At 45.7% G+C, this 21500-nt stretch overlaps 1 pseudogene; it reads left to right on the top strand.

Moving 5' to 3' along the window:
• LOC141984570 (butyrophilin subfamily 1 member A1-like) overlaps positions 1-20648 on the top strand; it is a 30728-nt pseudogene extending 10080 nt beyond the window's left edge.
• Positions 20649-21500: the final 852 nt, after the last annotated feature.

The following is a 21500-nucleotide window of genomic DNA, read 5'->3' as shown; positions in this document are numbered from 1 at the left end:
TGTCCTGCCTGCCCTTGCCTTCACCTGACGAACAGACAGATGATGACAATATAGTTGCACTTATAGCAGGCACACCCACAGCTGTTACACAAGAATAATTCAAAGCTGCTTGCTTAGCATGCCCCATTCAACAAAGATTGCGGGAACAGCTGATAACAAAATGGCCACACAACCCCAAATGCTTGATGTAGCTTTGCCACTTTACTGTAGAGTACTCAAAAAATTTCTGTACAAGATGGATGGGTATTATGAGGTACTGACTGGTTGATTATACCGGACACACTGTAGACAAAATTCATACATCTGGCACATGATACACATCAAGAGGCTGAAAGAATGAAACAGTGTCTATGTGACCTGTATGGGGGCCGAGAATGCATGCTCAGGTTGAAGCAGCTGTAAAAACAAGCATTACTAGCCAGTTACATGACAAGATGGTGGTGATGCATGTGGCACCATTTCAGGCTGTTCTTCTTCCAGATGCCGCATGGGAAAAGCTTGCCATTGATATTATATGTCCATTATTATTATTATTATATGTCACCTCTGCTACACTCATCAAGTTCGTGTCGACTGTAGCAGGGAAGGGAACCCGAAAAATTTGTGTTGGGCAATGGAACACAATTTTCCTCACTGGAATTTGAAACCTTTCTGGCAGAAGGGAACATAACTGGCTCTGTGGATATGGGGAAAGTGGTGGACGTGATATACCTTGACTTTAGCAAAGCTTTTGATACGGTCTCCCACAGTATTCTTGCCAGCAAGTTAAAGAAGTATGGATTGGATGAATGGACTATAAGGTGGACAGAACGCTGGCTAGATCATCAGGCTAGTGAGCTATGGCTCAATGTCTAGTTGGCAGTCAGCAACAAGCGGCGTGCCCCAGGGGTCGGTCCTGGGGCCAGTTTTGTTCAACACCTTCATTAATGATCTGGATGATGGGATGGATTGCACCCTCAGCAAGTTCGTGGATGACACTAAGCTGGGGGGAGAGGTAGATATGCTGGAGGGTAGGGTTAGGGTCCAGAGTGACCTAGATAAATTGGAGGATTGGGCCAAAAGAAATTTGATGAGCTTCAACAAGGACAAGTGCAGAGTCCTGCACTTAGGACGGAAGAATCCCATGCACTGCTAGAGCTGGGGACCAACTGGCTAAGCAGCAGTTCTGCAGAAAAGGACCTGGGGATTACAGTGGACGAGAAGCTGGATATGAGTCAACAGTGTGCCCTTGTTGCCAAGAAGGAGGCACATTGGGCTGCATAAGTAGAAGCATTACCAGCAGATTGAGGGACATGATTATTCCCCTGTATTCGGCACTGGTGAGGCCACATCTGGAGTATTGTATCCAGTTTTGGGCTCCCCCACTACAGAAGGGATGTGGACAAATTGAAGAGAGTACAGTGGCATGCAACGAAAATGATTAGTGGCTGGGGCACATGACTTATGAGAAGAGGTTGAGGGAATTGGGGTTATTTAGTCTGCAGAAGAGAAGAGTGAGGGGGGATTTGATAGCAGCCTTCAACTACCTGAAGGAGGGTTCCAAATAAGATGGAGCATGGCTGTTCTCAGTGATGGCAGATGACAAAACAAGGAGTAATGGTCTCAAGTTGCAGTGGGGGAGGTTTAGGTTGGATATTAGGAAAAATGATTTCACTAGGAGGGTGGTGAAGCACTGGAATGGGTTACCTAGAGAGGTGTGGAATTTCCATCCTTAGAGGTTTTTAAGGCCCGACTTGACAAAGCCCTGGCTGGGATGATTTAGTTGGGGTTGGACTAGATGACCTCCTGAAGTCTCTTCCAACTCTAATCTTCTATGATTCTATGACACTTTAACTTTAGATGTAGAAAATCATCATGTATTACCCTCAAATTGATGGAGAAATTGAACAATTCCATAGAAGTTTGAAAGACAGTCTGCAGACAGCTGTGCTGGAAAGGAAAGTGTGGACAACCTTCATAACAATTACTTATAAATCTACAGGGCTACATGCCATGCCACAACGCAAAATTCACCTGCTGAATTATTGCACGGTAGAGAGGTGCATACTAAATTAAACACTGCTGGATTACACCAGCCTATATCTCATATATCATTGCTGCCGGATATCCGACAAACAGTTCAGTGGAAACTACAAAAATAAAAGATGCAGATAAATGTTGTGGGGCCAGGGAATTGAAATTCAAATGTGGTTTATTTATAAAAGTATGAAAACCTCGAATGTTAGGAAAAGGAGAACCCAGGTTCACTTCTCAAATGAAAATTGTTTCTAAAAAGGACTGACACTCTGTACCTCAGAGTAGCACCCTGGACCTCCCATATTCATCACTGTCATATAATTATGATATGTTTTGTACAAAGTCTGCCCTGAGAGGTATCATTTTAAAAGTCTTGATCTGTTGAACATTAATATCCTGTTGGACTGTATGTGCTATCATGGTGTGGGAAGTTATGAAGTTTTGCTATGTATGTGTTACTGAAATATGTTGTGAGGTTGGGAACACCAACAACCAACCTTTCAGGTGCAACAATGGAGGAGGCAGACAGTGGTGATTGGCTCATCAACACCCATCAAGGAAGGGATCTCAGAAACTGTATACAATGGAAACTTCTCAGAGAGAACATGTAGATAATGGAGACTGCTTGACCAATGGAGACTACCTGATCCCCACACCACAGCAAAGGATTTTTCCAGCAAGCTGGAAGAAACTGTAAAAGAGGGGAAGTGACATGATCACCTGACCTCACTCCCCCCACAACTCAACACCTGGAAACAGGTTTGGAGGACAAAGACTTTGTACGTGGTGGGCAGTTCCAGGCTGGAAAAAGAGTCCCAGTCTGTGTATTGAGGAACTATACTATTTGTCAGGGTGAGACACTGCTTTATTCAAATCCTGTCTAGTTTATAGAACTCAGAATGTGAATTTACTTTTATTTCTTAGGTAACCAACTTTGATCTCTACGCTTGCTACCCTATAATGACTTAAAATCTATCTTTCTATAGTTTATATTTTACCTCAAACAGTGTGGTTTGGTTGAAGTGCCTGGGAAATCTCAGCTCAGTTTACATCAAAGCAGGGGCAGTTTGGATAATGAACTTATACTGGTTAGGCTTCTGACCAGGGCAAGACGGTACATGGTGTGCATGGCTGTGGAGCCGGGGGGAATTGGCTGGAGCCTCCCTATTGTCGGTTCATGAGTGACTGGGAGAAGCGTTCATGTAACTCAGCTGGGTGTGTTGCTGTCTATGGATGGCTGTGTAAGTGTAGTGCTTGCCAGGGGCTTGTGGCTTGACACAGCATCACAGTGTGAGGGGCACCCTGTGTTGGAGGGACAGAGGGCTCAGTGGTCCCACAGTCCATGTTGCACCCCAGGGACCCCGTCACAAGGACCTCACACTTACAAGCTGTCAGATGGTCAGTCTGGAGCACTATTCATCTTGTCCCTGCTTACTAAGACAAAGTGCAATGTTCATACTACCTAATTTGCCCCAATTATTTTACTTTGCTGCTGACAATACAGGATAACTGACAGGATATTGGGCCTGATGAATATGCTGTTAGAGCCTGACGGCGGAGAGTTTTTAGTGTTTGCCAGACACCTGGCAATGCTTCAGTTCTGTCAGTTTGTTGATGTTTGGCCTCAGTGACTGAGCAGTTGAAACCTTCAGGATTGCATCAAGGTGCGCGTCAGATAGTTGTGTTCGGTATTTAGACTTGTTTATATTCATTGTGGAAAAAAGTGCTGCTGCCTCCATGGCTTACTCTGCCCAGCTACTAGTGATGGTATCTCTGTCCCTCTCCCCCAGCCAATGAGAGCTGTGGGGGGGGGGGGCGCGACGCCTGCAGCAGACATTGCCGGCAGCGTGTCTGCATGCATCTGTCCTCCATGGGCCGCAGTGGGGAGGTTCTAGGGCTGCAGATGGCCAGTGGCAGGGCCGTCCTTACCCATACACAAACTGTGCAGCTGTGTAGGACACCAGGAAATTTGGGGCACCAAATTAGGTCAATCCCCCGGCCTGCTGAGCCAGCCAGGAAAGCTGCCCCTGCTCCGCCTCTCTCCCAAAGCCCCTGCCCTGGCTCTGCCCCCACCCCGCCTCTTCCCCAAAGCCCCTGCCCCGCCCCCACTCCACCCCTTCCCCTGAGCTACATCCCGGGGGACTGCAGCAGGGGTCAGGCATGCCCTGTACTCACAGGTCGGCGGGAAGTGGAGTGAGCCAGCCCCAACCTGCTCCGCTCCACTGACTCATGCTGGGGGGTGATTTCCCCCTTGCCCTCCAAGCCTCCTCCTGCTTCCCCACAGAGGCCTGGGACCAGCCCCCCTGTGGAGGCCTGGGACGCCCCCCTCTTCCCCCTGCGGAGGTCTGGGGCCAGCCCTCCCCACAGGAGGGCTATGTAGGGCACAAAAATGTCTAGGGATGGCCCTGGCCCGCAGGACGGGACTTTGAGACCCCTTGTTTAAAGGCAGCTATCACTGGTTTAATTAAACCTGTTCCAAACCGAGGTAAAAACAAACAAAACAGAAGTCCCTGGAAAAACCTCAGTCCCTGGAAAAATCATGGAGCACGTCCTCAAGGAATCAATTTTGAAGCACTTCAAGGAGAGGAAAGTGATCAGGAACAGTCAGCATGGATTCACCAAGGTCAAGTCTTGCCTGACTAACCTAATTGCTTTCTATGACGAGATAACTGGCTCTGTGGATGAGAGGAAAGCAGTGGACGTGTTTTTCCTTGACTTTAGCAAAGCTTTTGATGCGGTCTCCCACAGTATTCTTGCCAGCAAGTTAAAGAAGTATGGGCTGGATGAATGGACTATAAGGTGGATAGAAAGCTGGCTAGATCATCGGGTAGTGATCAATGGCTCCATGTCTAGTTGGCAGCTGGTATCAAGCAGAGTGCCCCAAGGGTCGATCCTGGGGCTGGTTTTGTTCAATATCTTCATTAATGATCTGGAGGATGGCGTGGATTGCACCCTCAGCAAGTTTGCAGATGACACTAAACTGGGAGCAGTGGTAAATATGCTGAAGGGTAGGGATAGGGTCCAGAGTGACCTAGATAAATTGGAGGATTGGGCCAAAAGAAATCTGATGAGGTTCAACAAGGACAAGTGCAGAGTCCTGCACTTAGGATGGAAGAATCCCATGCACCACTACAGACTAGGGACTGAGTGGCTAGGCAGCAGTTCTGCAGAAAAGGACTGAGGGGTTACAGTGGATGAGAAGCTGGATATGAGTCAACAGTGTGCCCTTGATGCCAAGAAGGCTGACAGCATTTTGAGATGTATAAGTAGGAGCATTGCTGGCAGATCGAGGGACGTAATCATTCCCCTCTATTCGGCATTGGTGAGGCCTCATCTGGAGTACTGTGTCCAGTTTTGGGCCCCACACTACAAGAAGGATGTGGAAAAATTGGAGAGAGTCCAGCAGAGGGCAACAAAAATGATTAGCGGGCTGGAGCACATGACTTCTGAGGAGAGGCTGAGGCAACTGGGGTTATTTAGTCTGCAGAAGAGAAGAATGAGGTGGGATTTGATAGCTGCTTTCAACTACTTGAAAGGGGGTTCCAAAGAGGATGGATCTAGGCTGTTCTCAGTGGTAGCCGATGACAGAACGAGAAGTAATGGTCTCAAGTTGCAGTGGGGGAGACTTAGGTTGGTGTAGTGAGGGTGAGACTCACCGGCACGGCGCCTCCTGCTGGTCACCTGGGAATTAGCTCTTTTCCAGTTTACAGAGTGCCCTCTGCAGGCTGATGTCTCACTTGCCAGTGTGTTCCTCCCAGACCCCAATGCCCCTTTACCTTGGGGTGCTGCCCCAGCAGTACCCCTGGAGTCTGGGTATCCCATCCCAGGGAATCCCCAGTGCTCTATCCCCACGTTGTCTCAGTGGTGACTGCCAGTCATCAACTAGCCCCCACTCACTGGGGCAGACTGCAGACTGTAATGGCCACTCATCATTGGCAAGGGGTTAGGACCTGCTGCCTCTGCCTAATCCCAGGCTTGCACCTCTGTAGCCCCAGTACCTTTTGTAGGCCTGCAACAAGGCCTCAGTCTGGAGAGGTGCCAGGCTGGAGCTCCTCAGCTCCTTTGCCATTCCCCAGCACTGCTCCACCTCAGGTACCTTACTCCCAGGCAGCTAGCCCTTCCCACTCCAGGGCTAGAGTGAGACTCCTCCAACTTCTGGCCCACAGCCCTCTTATAAGGACCAGCTGGGCCCTGATTGGGGCGTGGCCCCAGCTGTGGCTGCTTCCCCCAATCAGCCTAGCTGTTCTCAGCCACAGCCCTCTCCAGGGCTGCTTTTACTATTGACTCCCCAGGGAAGCCCTCTCCCTGGGCTGTTTTAACCCCTTCAGGGCCGGAGCGGGGTGACTACCCCGCTACAGTTGGATATTAGGAAAAACTTTTTCACTTAGGAGGGTGGTGAAGTACTGGAATGGGTTACCTAGGGAGGTGGTAGAATCTCCTTCCTTAGAGGTTTTTAAGGTCAGGATTGACAAAGCCCTGGCTGGGATGATTTAACTGGGGATCGGTCCTGTTTTGAACAGGGGGTTGGACTAGATGGTCTCCTGAGGTCCCTTCCAACCCTGATATTCTATGATATTCTATATTCTAAAAGGCCTCTCTTATGGAAAAATCAGTTCCATATTTGTTTAACTAGATGGTTTTAAACTCACACCTTGTGTGAAATCACTGCTGCTTCACAAGGCCTATGTTTAGCAACTTAGTCACTAAAACCTGCAGCAGCCCATGGTGCCACAGCCCAGGTCTACCCGAGGAGTTTGTTCCCAGAGTACACTGTCGTCAGATGTTGATAGATATTTGGCTGTGTGTGTGTTCTTTCAGCATGCTTTCCAGCTCTGCGCAGATAGCAGAGACAGCAGACTTTGATTGAACCACCCAATAGATCCACAGACTCGGTTTTCAGCAAAGGTACTTGGTCAGGTTTATTGCTGACAAGACATGGTGCTAAGGCACCAGCTCAGTCGTTATGGTACACTAACACATGTATGCCCGTGACAATGGACCAGCTCAGTGAATGGCGGGACTTTCCATTCTCCCCTCGGCCAGACAAAGACACGCCTTCTGAGATACATCTTTATACACAGATACAAACAAGTTACACTTTACTCAGGATGTGCCACGGTGCCACCCTCTGACGTATTAGGGTGCCACCCATTGACGTATCGAGGAGACACCCATTAGCTTGTACATGTTGGTTCGATCAAAAAATTGCTATCCATCATGCTGTCATCTTGACCTTTTCCTTAAGATGGCTCAGTGTGTTCCTGTTCTCTTTGGGGAACGTGTTTGCTATCGAGGTGTTCTGGTGCCACCTTTCTGGAATGTGCTTGCATATATTTGTGCCTAATACTACTTAGGAATGTGTGTTTCTGCAATATCAGCCCTATTCTTGCCATTTTCTGTCTGCTTCCAAGCAGGCAAAATCCGACTTTGCTTCTTTGCTTTATATCAACAAAACTACTTTAGTTCAGGCCTCAGGCCTCACACCAGGCCTCTGATACAAGGGCTTATGTTTCAGGCCCTCTTTGTAGTACATACACTATACCGGCAAAGTGTTCCTGGTGGCTTATACTGGCAAAGTGACTTTGTAACACCTTATTTCACCCACACTGAGCAAATCAAGTTTTACAGGGAATGGTCGCATCCTTGCCAGTATAACCGTGTCTACACTAGGTTTGTCTTGCTTTCTAGCATTGTCAGGCTTCTGAGAGTATCTTCCTTATGAGTGTGCTACAGACGTCAGGAAACAGAGCAGGACCAGGGATATAAAGTTTAAACCAGAACTCTTGTTATGACATGACAAGATGGCTCCTACAAACTTTCAGCATACAGCCCCTGCATGTATCTGCTTCATGTGAGAGACCCCTGAAAATGGGAGGCCTTCTGGTGATTAAACAACTAATTTTAAAGAGACTATAAATACAATATACTGCTGCATCACCCTTTCTTCATTCTTTAAACTTGTCCCAATAAATAACTGAACTTCTCAAATAAACAGGCCTGAGGCATGAGTAGAGAATTACAGCACTGATTGCTGTTAAATCTTCACCTGCGTGGATCTGAGATTGTTAACTCTTAACCTGCTGGCACTTAATTTTTACCACTGGCTCAATCTGCTTCTGCATGTCATCTCTCTAGACAATTGTCATACGAGTCCTGGTCGCAAATGTGTGTGTGTGTGTGTGAGAGAGAGTGGGGGCCGGGGAGAGGCAACAGGCCACATATGCTCCTCTCCCTTACTCTGTACTAAGGCTGTGCAGTAACTGCTCACCTGCTACTGCAGCTTGGTACTTAAGGTTTCTAATCCTCAGCCCCTCAAACATTCCATAGAATCATAGATGTTAAAGCCAGAAAGCACTTTTATGATCATCTAATCTGATCCTCTGTATGACACAGGCCAGAGAATTTCACCCAGTGATTCCTACATCCAGCCCAGTAACTTATGGGTGAGCTAGAGCAATTATTTATTAATTAATTTATTTTTAAGGAAGAGACTTACAATTCTGATTGAAGGACTACAGGAGATGGAGAATCCACCATGTCCTTTGTTCCAGTGATTAAGTACACATTGTAAAAAATTTGCACCATATTTTGTCTGGCTTCAACTGCCTGCCACTGGAATTGTTATTTCCTGGAGCTCACAGCCAGTTTAGTTGGGCTGCTCTCTCTGTTCAATGATACGGCCTATCATTTTATCCTGGAGCTGAAATATGCTATTCACATTGAGATAGGCTTCCAGCTTTAGGACTCAGGCAATAATGAAACACTTCTCACAGCCAGAGCCCGGCAGTGACACAGTGAAAGGCTCTTGCCCTTCTGCAGGAGGGACAATGATCCACTTTTCCCTTCTCCTGAAGAATTAAACACTTACCTTCCAGGCTGAAGAGATGCATAATGCTTGTGTAGGGTTCACACAGGTTCACTCCATTTCCCTCCAGGTCTGGGTTCTACTCCTCGCATCTCTATCGACAGCTACCAGAGCAGAGGAATCCACATGGTGTGTGAATCTGCTGGATGGTACCCGGAGCCCCAGGTGCAGTGGAGAGACCTCAGTGGGAAGCACTTACCATCCCTGACAGAAAAAATAACTCAACGTGATAACGGCCTGTTTGAAGGACAAATTTCCATTATTGTAACAGAAACTTCCATTCAGGATCTGTCCTGCTCTGTCAGGAACTCCCACCTCAACCCATGGAAAGAGTCTGTAGTCTACATTGCAGGTTGGTGTTCATCAAAGCCACACAGTTCAGCCACTCACCAAAAAGGGGGTATGTTTAGGGCTAATTTAAATGTTGGATTTACAACCTGCATGTGAATAGAGCTGCTCAGAGGCTATTCATTAAATACCATGTGTGGTGAATTTAGGGGAGGTTAGACTTCATGAACCGGCCTTCCAAGCTGCAGATGAAGTATAATGAAACATGGCTAATTTTGGGGGGAGGAGTGTTTAATAGTGTGTCTTATTATTGTTAACACAGTTAACATGCCTGGAGTTGAATTGGCATTCACAATGGACAGGGAGGCTTGGAAAATTTCTGTAGTGTAGAAAAGGCCCCTTTGTGCAGCCAGAATGGGCTCTCACAAACTGGAGCTGGGAGGGAAATGATTTCCTGTCCCATGAAGATTTTCTAGTTTTCAAAACAAATTCCTTTTCCCCATGGGGACAAAACTGACACTTTTCAAAAGTTTTCATTAAAAACAAGAGAGAGAAGAGTCACAATAGTCTGCTAGGTCAAATCCCTGCTCCAAATCAGCAGGAATTTGACCCTGGATATCCTCTGTGAGTGTCCTTGCCACTAGGCTAGTGGATATTCAGGGGTTTCACTCCTTCTCTGGTTTTGACCAGAAATCCCATCCTGGACCCAAGAACCCTTTCCTGTAAAAATATTTGGTTATGATGAAGTGGCATTTTCTGACAAAAAAACCAAAACAATTTAGTTGAAAAATTCCTGACCACCTCTGCTTCCAACCAGTGGCACAATGCCATGATCATCACAAAGGTCGCACACATCTGTTCTATCAATGTTTCCAAGTTAATGAGGATGAGGCTTTGTCTTACAGATCCATTCTTCCTGAGAGGCTACCCCTGGAAGGTGGCTGTGTACATACTCCTGGTTGTTGTGGGTTTTCTCACTTTCACAGCAAGCTACTTCTTCTGGAAGCAACACAAGGCAAAAGGTAAAGTTATAAGGGGGCACTACAATGTACTCAGAGATTTGCTTTAAAATATAAATGAGATGAGAGTGGAGGTGGCTTCTCCACAGTTAAAGATGCAGCTACATTTTTATGTGAAGCCACATTTTGCAGCCTCTCTAAATTTCTCAAGAAAAGTCAGATTACCCTAAACTGGGAGTTCAGGACAGGCCCTCGGGTGGAATTTGTGAGGGAAATCTGAAGTCTTCCATTACTTTTTTGCCCATATCTTGGGAAATAAATGAAGGGCCTAGGAGCCACATGAAACATATCACTGGATTCCCATAGCTAATAACGGATGAAACGAAATACCAAAACCAATGTCCATGATTTACAATATGAAATGATGAGCCCTTCCCTTTGGAAAACCAGAGTGCTAATAGAGCACCTGTGCAGCACAGTAGAGAGATGCTCACCTGTCAAAATGCCCTTAGCCTAAGAACACTGCAGTGGGCTTGGAAATGAGAGTTCTGGGCTTACATATGCCTCTGATTGGTTTTGTGCACTTCACAACCCTTAGCTGAGAGCACAGCCAGGTATTGTACAGCAGCAGGGTTAAAGCAGCCCAACTTTTAGGTGGAGACAAGCCCTTGATGACATGCCCTCACTCACACAGAGAGTCTGTGGTAGAGCCAGGAATTGAGCCATGGTGCGAGTCCCAGGCTAGGGTTCTAACCCCTGCCTCTCAGGGCCCTGTCTACGAAGGTGGCCGCCCCCTTCCTTTAGCTTATTAAGATCTAAGGTAGAGGACCAATGATTAGCTAAATAGAGACCACTTTAAAAATAACACCTGCAATTATTATTTCCCTTCCTGCAGCGTGGCATTATTGACTGTCACCACCCAAACCCTGCTCTGAATATGGAGCTATTCATTTCCTTATTGGCTTTCCCATGATGTTCATCACTGCAGTGTCTGAGACTCACAAATTGCCTGCTAGCTCTGGTAGTGTCAGTCCCATTTCCTCTCTTGTAGCCCGGTTTTTCAAAGAATGTTTTATCCTGCACAGCGGTGAAGCAATGGTGCCCAATCCTATGGGGCTGCGGAGTCACTATCTCCTTTCCAGCAATTCTGTATTTTTCTGTACTCCCAAGTTCAGCGTGGATAGCCATTCTCAGGGGCTGGCTCCCAGTCAGGCACAGGAGGCTGTTCTCCACAGGAGTATTGAAATGGGCTGTGACTGAAGCCTGGGTAGCTGAGGAGATTTGGTTAGTTTCATGCTGTTGGGCCTAGCTCAGAACCAGTCCAATCCAGCCAAGCTGATCTTTATTCCCCAAGTCAGTTGAGGAGGCTGCACAAATATGTTACAGGGTTTGGGTTCCAGTTGAACAGGAGAACTTTAACCACAGGCGGGAGGATCGCTACGACAGGCAAGTGCAGGCCCCTGTGAGACACAATACAAGGGGGTCAGTGGGAGTGGTTCTAGTGGAAGTCTGTTGATACAGTTCATTACCAGCCAACCAGTGCTCTGTAGACCGTGCAGCATTTGTACTGGACTCTCCCCCTTTCTAACAAGTCTCTCCCCTTCTCTCATAGCGGCGCATGTTGCAGAGAAAGGTAAGGCTCTTCTATGGGAACTGCAGTGGGGGGGGGGCATCTCGAGCTTTGGAACAAGTTGCTGGTGCCTTCCGGGCCTCTGTTAGGGGTTCTGATGAACGAATGGTCAGCTCGGTAGTTATTACATGCAAAGCAGAGTTGCTGCCCGCCCTGCTCCTACCCTGCAAGTCTCTGCAGTGCACCCCAAAGAGCCCCAAGGATGGCAGGAGTTTGGGTGGGGGCAAGTGTACGTTACAGTGACCCTTCACTCTGTCACTCACTGGGATGTCAATGAGGTGAAGGTGTTTTTCACTTCCTCCTAAGTTTATAACATAACCTTTATGTAGATGGTGGCTGGGGCAGAGTGGCTGGGAAAAGGTCAGTCTCAGAAGCAGAACTGTGAATTTCCAGCCTTTCTGACATCTTAAACTTGTGTTTTGGTAAATTTCTTCACTAGAACATTATTTTATGGTTTGTTTTAACCACAGCCTCAAGTTCTTAAAGTTAACAGCATTTTCCATTTGGGATAATTGTCTTTCCATTGACTTTTATGGGACTGAAGTAGGCCCTGAGCCCGAACTCTTATGGAATTATTTATGTGATGTGCTATTGAGAAACCTACAATACATTCTGTTCTTGTTTTTAGGGAAACTCGTTGATGACCTTGGTAAGTGTCATAACCCTCTCCCTGTTATAAACCTTGTTCCACGAGGGGATGCAACTTCCCTGATCCACATACCCACCCGACCTGACATTACACATCCCCCAACTCCCTCTGTCTTCCTCGCCCATGTCTCCCTCTGCCCTTCAACTTTCAGATGGTCTCTGCCAGCTGCCTGACTCTGCCTCTACACTCTCACTCGTGAGTCGCATCCTGGCCCATGACTCTTACTTGCCTTTCCACATTGCCATGACCCCCACAATCATTTCCCACCACCTCACCAACATTGACCCTTGCCAACTCCATGCACACCCACATCCCTACACTTACACAAAACAAGGATATTCCAACACAAAACCATTTGTTTCCAGTTAAGCTTGAGCATTTCTATATAAATTCCAAAGCTGAGATCATAACATTCTGGCACTAACACAGAATGAGATCAGGGTCATGTTGAAGGATCACATTTAGTATCAGAGGCAAGTATGCTGTAGAACCAGTGCCAAGATTTCAGTTCTCTACTCACAAGCTTTACTCCTATATTGACTTCTTGCTAGAGTTCAATTTGTTTGGGTGACTAAGTATGGTTTTCAGTAGTTTTATTTTTTAATATTTTTAAAAGTGGAACCGTAAGTTTTAATTTCCACAATTATAAAAGTTTGAGAGTTTAAAATACTTTCTTTTTTGACTTTTTTTGGGGGGGTGGGAAGGCTGGTGGCACATCTGCTCAGCATGGAGTTCAGGCTTAAAAACAGTTTGGGGAAGTTTTGCGTTTGTTGTAATGTTCTTTGAAATGTGCCCTACAGAATGGTATGCAAGATATAAGGAAGGGCATATTTGCATTTTTTGACAAATTAGAGAAAAACAAGCTCATAGGGTGATGCTCTCATCATAATTTTGAAAGAACACATCAAAATTCATCTACTTACAAAGACATAAAATAAAGCACCAACTAAATCTACATTAAGATATTCTAGCTTCTGATTGACTGTATTCTGGCCTCCAAAGTGAGGTCTATCCATGTCACACTGTCAGTCAATCTCTTTAATAATCACAGCTCAGCTACATTAAATTACAGTCTGAATTATCCTCAGGTACCTGACAGCATGAGATTGCATATTTTTCCCTTTTTTTTCTTTAAATCAGAAATGGAGAGCGAGAGAGGTAAACGTTTCGGGCCAGTGACAATGTGTTAGCAATTGTATGTAAATGTCTCCAAAGAAGGGGAGAAAATGAGAGTTTGTCTCTTTTTCTCTGGATGATGTGGTTAATGGGATGAGGGATCATGGAAGATCTCTTCTACTGATGCAACAATCTCATGATCCTGCCTAGCTATAGCAGCAGACCCCACTGCATGGCTGCAGCTGCTGCAAACCCAGCTCTGTCAGCAGCAGGAACAGTTCATGGGCTGGCAGATAGAGGTGCAATTGGCTGAGCAAGAAAGGACTCACCAGCGGAGAGAAGGTCTCCTGTGGCATTTCACAGATCTGTCCTGGATGGAAATTTAAAGACCACCGGGGGGGTGTCTCTTGGGTGTTTGAGGCCCAAACTGGCCTGGAAGATCTTGGTGATGCCCTTCTCCACGGTTGAAGCCCAGTCATAACCCTCTCTGACTCTGTCAGCAAAGGCACCATGAATGGTCTGGGCCGAACCTTTTCCTCCTGGAGTCTGTCGACAGACTACTAGTAGCCCAGTGATTCCTAGACATAGCTATTTCCTGAGTTAAACCTTGAGTTTAGGACAATGAAAGAGATTGACACAATGGACACACAGTCCTGCAACAATTAGGGCTGGTCAAAGAATTTGTAACTGAAGAGTTTTCCAACAAAAGATGAAGTTTCATTTAAATGTTTTGATGAACTTTTCAATAGGAAAAAGATGAAATGTGACGTCAAACAACGTCAAAATGTTTTGTTTTGACATCATCGTTTTAATTCATTTTGTTTTGACTTTTATATTATATTAAAATATTATTTTTAAATTATATTGTATTTATATAATACGTATAGTATTATGTCTGTGCTCCATATTTAATATTTTAATGTAATATACAGGTATAAATGAAATAACTGAACACAAGCAACTTGAAATCAAACATTTTAACACTATGAAACAAAACGTGTCTATACTGTTGAACCAAAATATTTTGATGCTCCTAATAAGAACATAAGAACAGCCTATACTGGGTCAGACCAATGATCCATCAAGCCCCATATCCTGTCTTTCAACTGTGGCTAGTTCCAGATGCTTCCGAGGAAGTGAAGAGAACAGGGCAATATATTGAGTGATACAGCCCCTGTCATCCGGTCCCAGCTTCTAGCAGTCAGAGGTTAAGGGACACCCAAAGCATGGCTAATAGACATTGATGGACCTGTCCTCCATGAACTTATCTAAACCAAAATGGAACCAGATTGCTGGCACTTAAAATTAAAAAGGTCGTTGAGCAGTTTTTAAATTAAGGGCTGGGGGGAAGCCGACAGGTGCGGAGGAGCATGTCCTTCGGACAGCGACATCCCTTAGGGGAGAATCTTTTAATGGAGATTCTCTATGTCCTAGTAAGGAGGAGAGGATGGAAGATGATAAAATACAGGCAGGATCTGATGAGAAACAGTCAAATGAAAAAAAGTCCCGTTCAATTACATCATGTAATGGGAGACAGCTAAAAAGTGACAAGTTTTTCAAGTACTTATATACCAGTGCTAGCTGTCTAAATAATAAGATGGGTGAACTAGAGTGCCTCATATTAAATGAGTATATTGATATAATAGGCATCACAGAAGCTTGGTGGAATGAAGATAATGAATGGGACACTGTAATACCAGGGTACAAAATATATCGGAAGGACAGAGCAGGTCATGCTGGTGAGGGAGTGGCACTATATGTGAAAGAAAGGATACTTCAAGTCTGCAGTACCATCTACAACATTCTTTTGCCTCCTGTTCTTGTGCTGCAGATAACCCAGTGTTTACCCCTTTTTCCAGTACACACCCCTGGGGGACACCACTATTTACCTCTCTGCATTCTGAAAACTGACCATTTATTCCTATCCTTTGTTTCCTATCTTTTAACCAGTTACCAATCCATGAGAGGACCTTCCCTCTTATCCCATGACTGCTTACTTTGATTAAGAGCCTTTGGTGAGGGACCTTGTCAAAGGCTTTCTGAAAATCTAAATACACTTATCTACTGGATCCTCCTTGTCTACATGCTTGTTGACCCCCTCAAAGAATTCTAGTAGATTGGTGAGGCATGATTTCCCTTTACAAAAAACATGTTGACTCTTCCCCAACAAATTATGTTCGTCTGTGTGTCTGACAATTTTGTTCTTTACTATAGCTTCAACCAGTTTGCCCTGTACTGAAGTCAGACTTACCAGCCTGCAATTGCTGGGGTCACCTCTGGAGGCCTTTTCAAAAATTGGCATCACATTAGCTATCCTCCAGTCATTTGGACACCAGTTCAACAGCCTAAACCCACCCCTGGATACTCTGGCCAACCTCCAGAGGGAAGTCCTGGAGTTTCTTCTGCCTGGGGAAGCACTAGGTCTCTGAAGGTATTGCGAGCCTCCCTCTGGAAGAGGGAGGGCACGGCATAGGTTGCATTCACAACAAAGTCCATGCTTTCCACTTGTGGCCCTGTAGGATCTCCTTTATACTGAGCATAGTCTGACATGGAGCACACCTTCCTCAGCCACCTCCAAAGGCTCTGATATGACTGGCTGCTGTTTTATCTCCATCCAAGAGGTCTCCCTCAAGATCTCTCAAGGCTGCTGGTCTTTCACAAGAACCTCCTCAGGACCTGGAAGTTGATCTCTGCAGCCAGGTCCATTGTAGTCACCGAGTGTGTAGGCCTCCTTGCTGAACCCCAGTTCATGGATGTGTTGCTGATGTGGTTTTCAGACTCCCCGGATGTTTTTTATTGTGGTGAGATGGAGGCCCTGGCACATGCATACCTACAGTGCATCAGGTTGCAGTCTCTTTTCTGCCTCCTCCAGAACCTCTTGTTGAGGTTCTGGTTGCGCTTTTCCCTGTACCTTTTTATTTATGCATTTCCTATCCTTGGCTCCATGAAGTTGTGGAACCTCCTCCTCAACCTCCTGTTGGCCATATATCAATCAGGGAGGAGGGGTTAGATGGAGGAGTTCCCTGCGACTAAGACTGTGGGACTCAATTTTGTGCACTTGTCCATTCACATCTCTCGGCAGAGTTCCTCTGCACGGTATCAGCTAGCTTCCTGGACTCTTTTGAGGAGCAGTGTGCACTTTCCAATGTTCTCTGCTCCATGTCTTCCCTTTGGAACCCTGATTGTAAACCTGTGACCCGCACTTCCATTCCTGTTTTTTCAGTTGTTGTTCCCCAGAATCAATTGATCCATGTTTTTTTTTCTGGTCCTGGAGGCCCTTTTGGTTTACATGGGGATTGAATAGGCCTGTGTATGGAATGAGACAAGAGTCCTGTGAAAAAACTACTATGTGATCATTTCATTAAAGACTGTATGCGTATGCAAAAGGGGCCTGAATTAAAGTTGTACAAGGAAACTTAATTCTGGCATTTTCTAATTTTGAGTGCTTGACCTGGCAACCTAAATAACATTATTTCAACATAGTTTGTTAATAGGTTCATAGGTTTTTAGTTTTAAAAAAATCTGTAATTAAGATGTCTTCAGCCCACATCATTAAATTTTGCATCCCAGCCCTTTAATATTGTAGTATGCCCCACTACCATTTGAGCTAAAGGACTACCTACATTAGAGGGCAGCAGGTGTAAGCTGCTATTCCTCCCATGGAATAGCTATTTGACCAGTCCTACACATCCTCCTGATCTATATAGCTATATAGATATAGAGATATACTTCTATAGTTTGTTTTGAAAATATTAACCTTCCCTTAAAATTAACTAAGTTTTCAGTTTCAGTAGCTAGGTAAATGTGTATTCATCGAACAAGAGCTCTTTTGTAATTTGTTATGTATTAATTTATTTTTATTTGTTTTTTTAGTAAAGCTCCAGGTTGAGCTTGGTAAGTTCCTTTTATCTTTAGTATAAACTCTGCAAGAAATGTTATCATACTCAGAATTTTCTGTAGTATCTGGCTGATGAATCTTGCCCATATGCTCAGGGTTTAGCTGATCGCCATATTTGGGGTTGGGAAGAAATTTTCCTCCAGGGCAGATTGGAAGAGGCCCTGGAGGTTTTTCACCTTCCTCTGTAGCATGGGGCACGGGTCACTTGCTGGAGAATTCTCTGCTCCTTGAAGTCTTTAAACTACGATTTGAGGACTTCAATAGCACAGATATAGGTGTGAGGGTTTTTTTTGTAGGAGTGGTGGGTGAAATTCTGTGGCCTGTGTTGTGCAGGAGGTCAGACTAGATGATCATAATGGTCCCTTCTGACCTAAATATCTATGAATCTGTCTGTGTTCAGTAGAGTTCTCATCTCTATTCCTCCAGTGAAACAGCTATTGAAGGAGTTCTATGCATCCTCTTATCTATCTATCTGTCTGTCTGTCTGTCTATCACCATACTAGACTATACAGTTTGTTTTGATAATATTAACCTTAACTTAAAGTTAACTAAGTTTTTGGTTTCAGTTTCTAAGTAAAGGAATTCTTTATGAGCAAAACCATTATCAAAATATGGACTTACTTGAACAAGAGCTTCTTTGTAATTTATTAGATATTAATTTCTTTTTATTTGTTTTTTAGACGAGCTCAAGACTGATCTTTGTAAGTTCCTTTTATCTTTAGTCTAAACTCTGTAAGCATTGTTGTCATAGTCAGACTATCTGTGTTCAGGGGAGTTCTGATCTCTATGCTTGTGCTTGTTTTCAGGTTGGAGAAAAACTCAAGTATATCGAGGTAAATAAAGCTGATGTTTTACCAGTGTCAAAATCTGACCTGACCCCAATAGTTCTCTGCTTCCCCCTCTTTTACAATGAGTGAGTCTCACGTGAAAAGTAAAGGATTAAAAATAGTAATTTCAGTGGGGATGGGAAGAGACGGATGGTTCCCTAGTTTTTTTATAGACTAGGGATGTGCCCTTTTGGTAAAGCGGTGAGTAGTGAGGGGATATTTTCTCCTAGGCATTATGGACCTAATTCTCCACTGAATTTAGCCATGCATTTTCGGGTTAGTCCTTGTTTTATGCCGAATATTGACCCTGTATTGACATTATCTAATCATTAAGTTGCTGAATATTCTCTTCCTAGTAGCAAGATATCTATAACTATAGTTATGGCCCTACCAAATTCACGCCCATGAAAAACACGCCACAGACTGTGAAATCTCGTCTTCCCCTGTGAAAACTGATCTTCTGTGTGCTTTTACCCTATACTCTACAGATTTCATGGTGGAGACCAGTGTTTCTCAAATTGGGGGTCCTGACCGAAAAGGGAGTTGCAGAGGGGTCACAAGATTATTTTAGGGGGATTGCGGTATTGCCACGCTTACTTCTCCTGTGCCTTCAGATCTGGGTGGCCAGAGAGTGGCAACTGCTAACTGAGGGCCCAGCTCTGCAGACAGCAGCGCAGAAGTAAGAGTGGCAATACCATACCATGCCATCTCCCCCCAAGCAGAACTGAGCCCTGAGGTACTAAGTGTTTTGACTAAGTCACTTAAGCATTTTGAAACCCCCTGGGATCTTAACTTCATTCTCTGGGCCTAGTAGATTTTTGAGTTTGCCGACCTGGTAACTGGAACCAGAATAACTCAGTCAGTTTGATATCACATCCTTAGTTATTTTGATGCAAATCTGTGTGTGTATGCCCATGAAGAAGGCCAGAGCTGTTACAACCATAGCTGCAATATTTTGTGAAGCTTCATGTGTGAAATGTCTACAAATTATTTCTTGTGCTAATTTGCGTATTTACAAATAATGTGCACCTGGTCAATACAATCTTCCCCAAGAAATGGCAGCGGTAGGCAGCTCTGGAATGGTGCCAGAACACTCCAGAGTGGCATTCAAGCCCTTTTTTTTGAATGGGGTTTTAGTGCCACAGAAACCCCATTCTTCCCCCAAAGCCGGGCAGGGATCTCTTTACCTCTGCGCAAGCCAAAGGGTCCTGGCAGGAGTGTAGTGATACCCCCACTCCTCGTTTGCTGCCCGTGAGCAAATGCCAGGACCAGTGTCAGCAGAGTACCAAAGGAGAAGAGACAGCAAGGGAGGAGAGAGGCAGAGGCAGATAAGTCACAGGACCTCCTCTTCAGCCTCCTCCTGGTGCTGGCCAAGACAGCATCCATCACGCCAGGAGGTGGAAGCTGGACGGGGGTGGTGCTCTGTGACTGTGTGGCCTTTTTACTCTCCCTTGTCTGATCACACCTCTGGCCAGTGTCCACTGTCTTCTGAGAGGCCTATGGCGGGTGGGGGCTGGGGGGTGCCAGCAGGGGTTCTCTGCTCGGTGTCCCCCTCCAGATCCCTCATATTTTAGCTCACTCCTGCTCCTGGTTTCTCCTTTGTTGTCCCAGGTACTCAACTGTGGCCTGGGCTTAGTGGTTCCTCTCCGTTAGTTGAGTGGATGGGCCTTAGTCCTGGGTGGGCCTAGACCCGGCCATCCCAGACCTGCAAACAGCACAGCAGCAGATCCAGGTACCTGGGCGGAGGGAGCTGCAGTTAATCCTTGGCCAGCTCTAGTAGTGTCAGCTCCTGGCAGCAAGACAGAAAATTAGGGGCTGTCCTGGCCAGAGCAGGGTTGCTAAGTCCTCCCCCAGAGCTGAGCTCTGCCTCTGATGCTCTGATTCTCTCTTCCAGAAGTGAAGGTGACTCTGGATCCATCCACAGCTAATCCTAGGCTGAAGCTGTCTAAGGACCTGAAGACTGTGACATGGCAATCCAAACCTCAGGTTCTGTGTGAGAATCTCAAGAGATTTGACCAAGTTTCCTGTGTGCTGGGCTCTGAGGGATTCACTTCAGGGAGAATTTACTGGGAAGTGGAGGAGATGGGGAGAATCTGGGTCATAGGGGTCACCAGAGAGTCTGTGAGGAGGAAAGAACAAATCAAATTTACCCCTGAGGAGGGGATCTGGGGGCTAGAACAGACCAGGGATCACTACTCACTTCTCACCGCCCCTGAGAGCCCCCTGCCACTGAGTGAGCCACCCAAGAAGGTACGGATCTATGTAAACTATGAAACTGAGCAAGTTACATTTTTCAACCCAGATAATGGTGATCTGATCGCCAGCCTCACAGCTTCTTTCACTGGGGAGACAATATTCCCCTTCTTCTTGGTCTATTCCCACCTCACACTAGCCACCTGAGACATTTGGAGATCAGGTGGGTAGGTGTGTGTGTGGGCGGCGGGGGTGGGGGGGGGTTGGTTTCTAGTGCTACTTTTCATAGAATCATAGATCTGGAAGGGACCTTGAGAGGTCTAGTAGCAGCTTAGCTACTTATTTTGTTGTGTCTGTTATTCCTTGAAACCACTTAAATCCTACTTTTTATACTTAATAAAATCACTTTTGTTTATCAATAAACCCAGAGTAAGTGATTAATACCTGGGGGAGCAAAGAGCTGTGCATATCTCTCTATCAGTGACATAGAGGGTGAACAGTTTACAAATTTACCCTGTATCAGCTTTATACAGAGTAAAACGGATTTATTTGGGGTTTGGATCCCATTGGGAACTGGGTGTCTGGGTGCTGGAGAAGTAACCCGCTGAGCTGTTTTTGGTTAAAGTCTGCAGCTTTGGGGGGTGGCCCAGACCCTGAGTCTGGGTTGCAGCAGGCTAGCATGTCTGGCTCATCAAGGCAGGGTTCTGGAGTCCCAGGCTGGCAGGGAAAACTGAGGTAATTGCAGCACCTCAGGTGACAGTCCCAAGGGGATCTCTGTGACTAAACCTGTCACAGGGGCCACTCACATGTTCCTGGAATACCATACATTCTGGCACTTCCAGGAATGGCATGACCCTGCCCCTACCTGTGCGACCTCATACGCATGGTGCATGTAAGGTCACGCTACCTGGGGGATGTCATTTGGAAGAGTGCACTACCCTGCACTTGCCAGTGTGACCTTGCATGCCAGCGGGGGCAGAGTGGCATGCTCTTCAAAATGACGTCCTCCGTTGTGTATCGGACCAAAAAAGGGGACAGTCCAGTATAAAAACGGATATG

The sequence above is a fragment of the Natator depressus genome, chromosome 3 (assembly GCF_965152275.1).
Source record: "Natator depressus isolate rNatDep1 chromosome 3, rNatDep2.hap1, whole genome shotgun sequence".
Taxonomy (NCBI): Eukaryota; Metazoa; Chordata; order Testudines; family Cheloniidae; genus Natator; species Natator depressus.
The sequence above is the reverse complement of the archived record's forward strand: the minus strand, read 5'-3'. Positions and strand labels throughout refer to the sequence as shown.